Consider the following 10,302-nt stretch of genomic DNA (forward strand, 5'->3'; position numbering starts at 1 on the left):
TTAGTTCAAATCCAGTCTTAGGTACTTAGTAGTTGTGTGACCCTAGGCAAGTCACTTAACCGTGATGGCCAGGGGAAAAAAAGGGAATGCGTGAACACTACATATCAGGGATTGATTGATTGGTTTTTTCTTTATTGTGTAGATTTCTTAACGTGATGAAGAAAATGTTAATAATACAAATTAAACTAAAGTGTGTCATACACAGATTTTTTTTTTCCTAATGGAGAACCAGTTAAACATTTACCAGCAGTCCCCTGCATACAGACATAGACCTGGCCTCCAATTGTGTGGAGGAACAAACTACTTTTGACTGAATTAGGTAAATTGACTATATACATAACAGTGCCACATCATTCTTTGTTTCCATTCTTCACAGGATTGCTATAAGGATCAAATGAGAGAACATTTGTGCTTTGCAAACTTTAAAGTACTTTATAAATGATAGATGTTGTTGTTTGTTGTTGCTTCCTGGTCTTAGCCTGGCAGATAGTGGAAGGCACAGTATCCTTGATCCCAAATCCCCTGTCATTTACTTAGTAGCAATAAGGCTGAAAAATAAATGAGCCCCAAATAAATCTGATGGAATTGGGGTAAAGCTAAATCTTGGCAAATTTTAGTGAGTTTGACTTTAAGGTAAATAAAGAGTGCTCTGGGAATACAAGGCTCTTCAAGGAAAGATGCATTTGCTTATTAGGCTTATTCCATTCTCAGGAAAAGATCATTTGCTAAATCATCCCCTGATAAGCTGGAGGAAATAATGCTTTTCTTTTGGTGCAGGGGAAAGAGTTCAGGGTTTGGAGGAAGAAGATAGGGTTTCAGATCCTAGCTCTTCCACATCCTACCTGTGCAACCTTCAGCAGGTCATTTTTCTCTGTCCTTAAGGAACTTTTCACCCAAGTAAGCAATTTACTTGTCAACTGATTAGAATTGGGCAGCTCTTGTGGTAAGGATGAATTTTACCTGGGTAGGTAAACAATGGCGCTCCTTCCTCTCTCTATTGCTTCTAGGATTCTGTAGTTCCATAGTCCTGGCTCAGGAAAAGCAAAAGCAGCCTAGTCATTTGGACAAATAACTGAGGGAATAAAATAGTGCGAATGGGGCCAAAGAGCCAGCCATTATCTTCCCTTAGCAATAGCTCCATAACTTTATATTGGTTTGGTAATCATCATTCTATTAAGCTCAATAAAGTATTTGAAAAAAATAAAAAGATCCTCACTCAATGAAAGTCTCAGTCTATTTGGCAAGATATGTGAGCTGTTCTCCCCAGAGTGATGGCTATTGCTAGTCTATTTTAAATGAATTACTTGTTAGAATGACCTAATAGATGGGCCATAAAGAATCTACTAGACATGAGGGCAGGGAGGAATTTCTTATTCTACATTGCATTTCTCCCTCCACTACCCACCCAGCAGAATGACTCATAGCTGGGAGGGGCTCATTAATATTTCTTGAAATACTCAATAAATGAACAAATGATTGCAGTAGGAAATTATGAATTATGTGCCTTGTTTACACACTTTAAATAAAAAACCTTGCAATAGAAACAATTAAAGTGGCCCAATAGGAAGCCCTGCTTCATGGCTGTATCAAAATTTAATATATTTTTGTGATCAAGAATCCTACTTAGAAAAGGTTTATGACATTAATATAGGAAACCTATAATTTATTAGCCACAAAGTCTTCTTATATCGGAGTTTACTCATGGGTAGACCCAGGAAGAGACTTATCATGCAAACTGCCAAGAACTCTGTAATTCTAGGTAGTTATTTAGATACCAAGTGAGCCAAAGTGTTCTGTTACTTAGAAGATGTACCATTGGGTGGACAGTTTTATATATAAATAATTAATTCATGAATATAGGACAACTTGATTTTTTTTTTCCATTTTCAAGTTTACAAGACAACAAATAGCATGGTTAGTGTAGAATATTAAGATGTGAACATCCCATTTCTTTTTAAAAGCCTGAATGTTGTGAGTAGTGAACCCGTGTAAATCCTTTTACTTTTTATACTGGGCTTGGGTTCTCCAATCATCTCCTTTATTGGGCTGGTTTTTCCACTCCATCCCTCTCAGTTTTGTTGTCTCTCCCTCCCCCCCATCCCCCATCTCTGTCTGTCTGTCTGTCTGTCTCTGATCATCTCTCTCTGTGTCTTTCTCCTTTTTTACTTGTATTTCTATCCCCAGCACTTAGCACAGTAACAGGCACATCATAAGCACTTAATAAATTGTTGTTGCCTTGTCTTGATCTTTGTTCAAACTCCATTCTGAATTAATCTCTTTCCTTCCCCTGCCCTTTTGTTTCTATAGTTTTTAAACTATGTTTACTTCCTACTTTCTTTTCTTTTCCTCTTCCTTTGTCAAGTTGGTAAGCTGACAATTAAACACATTTACAGTGGCTTCATCACGCCCTGGAGATGACTGGTTCTGTAAAGGTTATATCTGAAAAATTCAGTCTGCCTGGTCTACCCAAGTAGGTTGTTTGTCCTTCTATTTCAAAGAGGACCGATGACATCATAGGTAAAGTCTTGCCTGTGAATTGGATTTGTGAGGCAGAGTTGCACAAAGTTGCCAGCCTCACTCTCCCAGAATAAACAAAATCCAGTGGCAGGACAAAAGTCAAGATGGCTGGAGATGGCCCAGCATGCAGTGGATGACCTTGACATTTTCAATCTCTGACCAAATTCTAAGTACTCCACAGCTGCTTTCATGGCCATTGTAACAAATTGTTCTCATCTTCCCATTATACCAGGGGAAGTCTTCACATGCTTGGGGTAGACATTCACCTAATTCACCTGTGAGTATGAGGTCTGTTGATTACTAACAACCTAGTTTAGCCCATCTACCAAAGGGATTTTACTGGGGTATGGTCACTGAGATCACTGAGATGCTACAGCTTCTGGGAACCATCGATGAGAGTTGCATGAAGGTGGACACTAAAGATGGATGAGCATCCCTGAAAAGGTTTCAGCAAGCTCTCACCCCTGGTGTGCTAATAGATAAGTATTTAAATAGATAAGCATTTAAAGTCAAAGTTGAGAAGTCTTGAATTCTACTTTAGAGTAATGATGTCAAACTCAAATAGAAATGTATCCCTATACCATGCATTGACTCAGAAAACCATAAACCAATATTAACTGTATCGTATTTTTATTTATTTTGTTAAACATTTCCCATTTATATTTAATCTGGTTCAGGCTGTCCTGGAGAGTTTTACCTTGGAGTTCTTTTGTCTAATAGTACATTCTCCACTCTCTAGTGTCTAGCTAAATTTCTCAAAGTTATATAGTAGTTTCACCCTGAAGTATATTGAAAATAGAGCTCATAGAACAGATCTGTTTTCCCACAGGTAAGCCACAATAAACTTCCCTACCAGACTTTGTGAATTTGTATTTTTCATCATAATCATCCATCCTCTATTTTGGGAAAAGAAGAGTCAAGTGCAGTGAAGTCAAGTACAGTATTTATTTATCCACTAGGGTGAACAAAAATATGAATTGTGCCAGAAGGAATAAGCTTTTTCCTGCTTAAGTATACTCAGGAAAATATTCACATTGAAAGACTTAACGAACTCTGATCAATGCAATGACTAGCCATGACTCCATAGGCCTGATGATGAAACATGCTACCTACCTCCTAACACATAGGTGCAAGTTGCAGATTGAGATATCCATCTTCAGACATGGCCAATGTATAGATTTGTTTTGCTTGACTATGCTTGTTTTTCAGGAAGTTGTTTGTTTTTTAAACTGGGGGAGGAGGGCGATCTGGAGGAAAAGGGACCAAGTGATAATTGTGTTAAAAATTGGGAAATAGTATAGAGTCAAGGAAGCATTTATTACAGTGCAGGAGTTATTTTGTAGTGGGACAGACAAGAAGGTTGTTTAGCTTTTTTTAAATTACTTTTTAAAAGAGCAGGCTTTTGTAATGGAGATTTGGAGTTTCTTCTATAAGCCTCTTTTTCTGTTCTTTGGAGACAGAAGTATTTATGTTAATTGGCAATCGTCAAATATAGAATAACAAAAATAAAGATTGACAAAAATAAAGAACAACAAAACAATTGAAACTGAAGATTAGAAAATTATAGCCACTAGTCTTGGCACTATGGATGTGGAACATTGTATATAATGCCCGACTTTTTGATTGGTGGTTAATTTTGCTGAACTAGTTTCTTCCTCTCTTTAATTTTTTTTTAAATAAGGAATGAGTCTTTGGAAGGGGGGGACAGGAGAAAGGATGTATTGGAAAATTTGGTAATATAAAAACAAAAAGTATCAGTACAAATGCACATTTTAAAAGTAACAGAATTGTACTCTCAATGACAAAAATTTTATTTCATACTATTACTGTTTTTTGCCCTAGCACTACAATTAGAGTCAGTCAAGCTAGGGAGTCCATAACAAATCTGTAATGGATTACACAAAGGCCAGGACAAGCCAGAGATAGAAGGACTGATTAGAAACAAGGTGAGCATAATATCCAAGGGTCAGTTAGGGAGTGCAATCCAGGCAGACATGATCAGAAAATAGTAAGACTGCAAGAACAGGTAAAACAGACTAGGCATCAGGAATCAAACCATCAGACAAATAGATTGGACAATGGTGAATCAGAGATCCATGCAAGGAGATTGATCAGTAAAGAATCAGGCAAGATGTTTGAATGACAAGGGGTCAGAAACCCAGAAAAAAGAATCTAGGAACCAGAGAGAGGGAAACAATAGCAAGAAAGAGTTTGATACTGACCTTTTTTTTTTTTTTTTTGCGGCAGGGGGGTGCTTCATTCCGGAGGTATTCTTGCTTCTTGTTATGGGGGAAATGGTGGGGGTGAGGTAGGAGTGTGGGGATTCTTAGGAATTCCTCTTTAAAGACTTACACCCTCTCGCACGCAAATCCAATTAGAATAAAATAATATTTTATTTGGGTGCTAGAGAAAGGAAACCAAGAGAGAAATCCTTGGACTTCTCATGGGGAGAAGGCATGGCACAGAGACTTGGTTCTCTGAGATACCTATCTCCTTGAGCAGGAGAAAGGCAAATACTTTTACAGAGGACCTATGGTGGAGGGACCGATGGGGTGATCATCTGACTGGAAAGTTCCCTTATTGGGGGTGATCAACGGAGGGTGAGACATCCTCCACTGGTGGTGGCTGGGGGAAGTTGGGTGAGAAGTGGCTCAGATCTCTCAAGCCATGTCTGTCCTCTTCCCCACTCAGGCAGCAGTCACACCTAATGGGCTCATCTCTCTTGCTTCAAGGTGTGTCCCAAGGAGAAGACCCTTGTCAGCTGGCCAGCTTAAACTTTAATAGTCCTATCTCCATAACATTGTGAAGGCAGGAACCAATCTCCAAGTCTGACTATCCTGGGGCTTGCTGGTGAAGATCAGTGGGAGCATTGGTCTGCATTGAGAAATGAAGAAAAGAGAGCAGGGCCCTTCCCAATATGCAACACATCATTTCTCAGTGTTACATGGCATAAAAGTATAGTAAAATGAAGGATATATTATTTGTATTTAGAACATCAAATATGATTTTTTTTAGCTCAAATGTTCATTTCTAGAAGTGTCTTCTTTAATAGAAAAAAAATTCAACCTTTCCTGGACTTTGCTAGTCTCACAAGCTTTCTTCCTTTCATTGTTAAACTTCAAGAGTAGTCTATATTTGGTACCTTCTCTTCCCCATTAGTCACTCACTGCTCAAACCCTCCATATGAGTGTGACAGAGTTTGGGTAGTCTCTTCCTGAAGTAGATGCTTTCCTTTCATTAGTTACTAGCTTACTCTTTTTGGTTTATTTCACCTCCACCCCACTGGAATCAACTAGAACTTATCTTTCTCTGACATTTAGCTTAAAAAGAAATCACCTTCGCAATCTAAGATGAGAGAGGCATGGTTAAATAATCCATTGTCTGAAAAAATGTGAAGGTTTTAGTGGATTTAAAGCTCAGTGTGAGTTAATAGCTTGTTGTGAAAATTTTTTTAAAAAGCAATTGTAATCATGGGCTGTATTAAGAGAGTCATAGATTTCAGCAAGGAGAAAGTCATAGACTTGTTTTATTCTTCCTCAGACCACGTCTAGGCTATCATTTTCAACTCTAACTGGCAGAGTTTGCAAAGGACTTTGATAAATTTTAAAGTGTCCAGAGGAAAGCAACTGGGATGATTAAAGACCTTCAGTCCCCATCGTGTGAAAGTCAGTGGAAGGAACTAGTGTTGATGATACCTTCTTCCAGTATTTGAAAGGCTGTCATATGGGACAGGAATTAAGCTTTTTTCTGTTTGGCCCTAGAGGCAAATTTAGGCTTGATGATAGGAAAATCTTCCTAAAAATTAAAGTTATTCCTAAGTACAGTAGGCTATCTCAGAGGGTAAAGAGTTTTTCTCTCATTGGAGGTCTTCAATCAGAGAGCAGACAACCACTTTCTGAGTATACTATAATGAGGATTATTTTTCAGCTACAAGTTAGACAATATGGCCAATGGATAGAAACCCAATGCTAAAATTCTGTGATTCTGTAACTCTTAATTGGACCTTTCTTATTCATGTAATATTTTGTAATTTACACTATAGCTACTTATAGTCATGTCTCACCAAGCCTTAACTAGATTATAAACTCTTTGAAAATAGAGACCATGGTATTTTCCATTCTTGTGCCCCACTGCACAGTCCAGAATTTTGTACCTGGTGGGCACTTTAAAGATGTTGAACTTAATTAAAAATTTTAAGCAACATGCCTGAAGACATTACTCCTAGTATCAAATATCAAATCCTCTGTCTGGCTTTTAAAGCTATTTATAACATGGTCCCTCTTGTTGTTGAGTAGTCGTTTCAGTTCACTTTGACTCTTTGTGACCCCATTTTGGGTTTTCTTGGCAATGATATTGCAGTACTTTGCCATTTCCTTCTCCAGATAATTTCACAGATGAGGAACTCAGGCAAATAGGGTTAAGTGACTTTCCCAGGGTCACACAGCTAGTAAGTACCTGAGTCCATACTTGAATTTGTCAACATGAATCTTCCCAACTCCAGGCCTGGCATTCTCTCCACTGCTCTACCTAGCTGCCCATGGTCCCTCCTACCTTTCCAATATTTTTACCATTTGCTCCCTTCCAAGTACTCTACAATTCAGTGACTCTAGCCAACTTGCAATTCTTCAAACAAAAAAATTCAGAGCATTTTCAAGTCCACCATGCCTGGAACGCTCTCCTCCATCTTCTGGCTTCACTGACATCTTTTAAGTTTCTGCTAAAACTCCACCTTCTGCAAAAAACCTTTTCTGATCTCTCTTACTTAATGTTAGTGCTTTCCCTCTGATATTACTTTCAAGGTATCCTGTATTGAGTATATTTTGTTTCTTTGTAGTTGTTTGCATGTTGTCTCTCCCATTAGATGTAAATTCCTTGAAGCAGTAATTTTCTTTTATTTCTTTGTATCCTCAGTATCCTTTGAACCTACATTATCATTAGCACTGTTATTGGTACCAGTGAGCATCATAAGGGCTTAATAAATGCTTACATGCTTAAACATGCTTTTCTGAGCCAAAGAGAAGAAAATTTATCTTTTTGTTGCGTGAATTTTTCTCTAGAACTGTTTATCTTTATAACCTCTTCAAACTAGCTTTCTAGTTTGGAATCAGTAGACAGGAAATGGAAGAGTAGACAGGTGGTATGTACTATTTGATTTTCCTCTTCCTTATATTAACTCATTAAAATTCATCAAGCATTTGTTATGTTCTCATTATTCCAAGAGATTGTGTTAGACACTGGAGAAACAAAGAGGAAAACACTACAACCCTCAAGAGTTTACTTCTATAGAGGATACAATATGTAATCAGATTTGAAATAACACAATGACTGGAGGAAAGAGAGGAAATGAACAATTCCAAGTATCAGGAAAAACTTCTAAGTTGGATCTTGAAGGAAGTTGAGTATTTTAATAGGAAAAGTGAGAAGTTAATGCCTTCCAGGCATGGAGTATAGCCCATACAAAAGAGCAGAGGAGATGGAAGGATAAAATTTAGGGAAGGACAAATAGATCAGTTTGGCTGGGATGTAGAAGATGTGAAGAGGAGTGATGTGAAGTAATTCAATCCTTTACTATCCTGAATGAGAGAAAAATCATGTAAGTGAAATGGCTATCAACAGAAATGTTTCTTTTATGCATAAAGGGAGGAATCACTCTACTCCCCAATATGCCACTCCAGTGGTAGTTTTCAACCAGTACAGGATTTCTAAGATCACATGGTCACATGATTATTGAGCATAAATGCATATTCTAAACATATCTTCATTAAAGTCCTAATCTTATGCATTATCATGCTGTATAAATGAATTTGAGTTCTTAAAGGACATGTTGCCAAAGAACAAACTATGGTTGCTTCTACCAAACTGGAAATACCTTGAGTACTTAATTCCCAATGGTTGTGTGCCAGGTGGCTCTGGAAAAGTACTTGAGTTTAATAAGGAGAAGGGAATTGAGAAGATGATTCAGATGGCTATGGAATTTTGAAGAATGCCAGAGATCAAATTTAGGGAAGAGAAATTTGAGAGAACCTGAGGAAAGGTTAAAGGATGAAAAGTATTTGATCTGAAGGAGAAGGCTTAAGGACTTGAGAAGGAAAAAAATTCAAAGAGATGAAAAAGGTGGTTGATAAGGAACCCTGGAAGATGATTTTGTTTTTGCAAAATGGTCTGAAAGGAAATAAAAGGGTTCTCTGTTTTCAACTGAGTCATGGTAAAACTGAAGGACACTTCCTTTGATTAACAAAAGATCATTCATTTCCTTTTTCTCCAGATTCTCCATTCAAAATGGTCAAAGGTAAACTCAAAGTTCTACTAATTAAATAATAACACTTCCATTCTTAGTTCAATCACCATGAATACAACTTAAATATCTTAGTTCTAGGAAATCCAGATCCCTTCATGAATTAGATGAAATCTTTTATTTAAAATCATTTTGAAGACACAATTTGATTAGTTCTTTTCTTTAAGTGAGACTAATGAGTCATAATAAAATATTGTCAAAATATATTCCAAAAGAGCAAGAAGAGGCTTAGCACTTGCTTTTGGTTACATACCATTGAATAATAAATAAATTTAGATATCACTGCCTTTTTATCTTATTGGCTTTTCCTACACAAGAGTAATTCATATTTCCAAAGAAATCAACATATCATCTAGCAAATTAATAAAAGTTCCATTTATTCCTATGCTTTATAAATGGGATTTATATTTTATATCTAGCAATTTTGCTGAAGTTATTGCTTCAATTATTTTCCCTTTTTATTCACCTGAATTTTCTGTTTCATCTGCAAAAAGTGATCATTTCGTTTCTTCTTTGTTGATGCTTGTTATATCAATTTTTTCTTGTGTTATGGCTATAATTAACATTTCTAGTACTCTATTAAGTAATAGTTGTGATAATGGACACCATTGGTTTCCCCTTGATCTTACTGGAAAGGTCTCTGTGATGTAAATATTACTTGACATACTATGGAAAAATCCACATATTCCTATGTTTTTAAGTATTTTTTAATAGAAATGGATGTTATATATTTTGTGAAAATCTTTTTCTGCCTCCATTTGTATGAAAATAATACATAATTTTTATTGTTATGTGATTTTTGTTGTTATAAATACTATTTATTGTATCTATAAACCTATTATAGAACCAACCCTATTGTTATTTGGTTGTTTCAGACATATCTGACTGAGCCATTTAGGGTTTTCTTGGCAAAGATATTAGAGTGGTTTGTTATTTTCTTTCTCCAACTCATTTTCCAGATGAGGAGATGAGGCAGACAAGATTAAGTGATTTGCCCAGGATCACACAGGTAGTAAGTGTCTGAAGACAGATTTGAACTCAGGAAGATGAGTCTTTCTGACTCCAAGTCTGGTGCTCTATCCATTGTACCACCTAATTGCCCCAGAACCAACCCTACATTACCAATATAACATCAACCTGGTCATAATGTATTATTTTGTTGATAGGTGGCTGTATAGCTTCTCTGCTCATATTTTATTTGAAATTTTTGCATCAGTATACATTACCGATATTAGTCTATACTTACCTTTCTCTGTTACAATTCTATCTAATTTAGGTAGCAAGATCATATGTCAAGCAAGGAATTTAATAGTACTCCTTTTCCTATTGTTTCAAATGGCTTGTGTATTACTGAAATTAATAATTCTTTCAATGTTTGATAGAATTCAATTTTATATTAACTTTTAAACTGCAGTGGCTCCCTATCGCTTCCAGTACAAAATCCCCTATTTGGTGTTCAGGCATCCATAACCTAGGTTCTTTTTTCCCTC

This window comes from Dromiciops gliroides, chromosome 1, assembly GCF_019393635.1.
Source record: "Dromiciops gliroides isolate mDroGli1 chromosome 1, mDroGli1.pri, whole genome shotgun sequence".
NCBI lineage: Eukaryota > Metazoa > Chordata > Mammalia > Microbiotheria > Microbiotheriidae > Dromiciops > Dromiciops gliroides.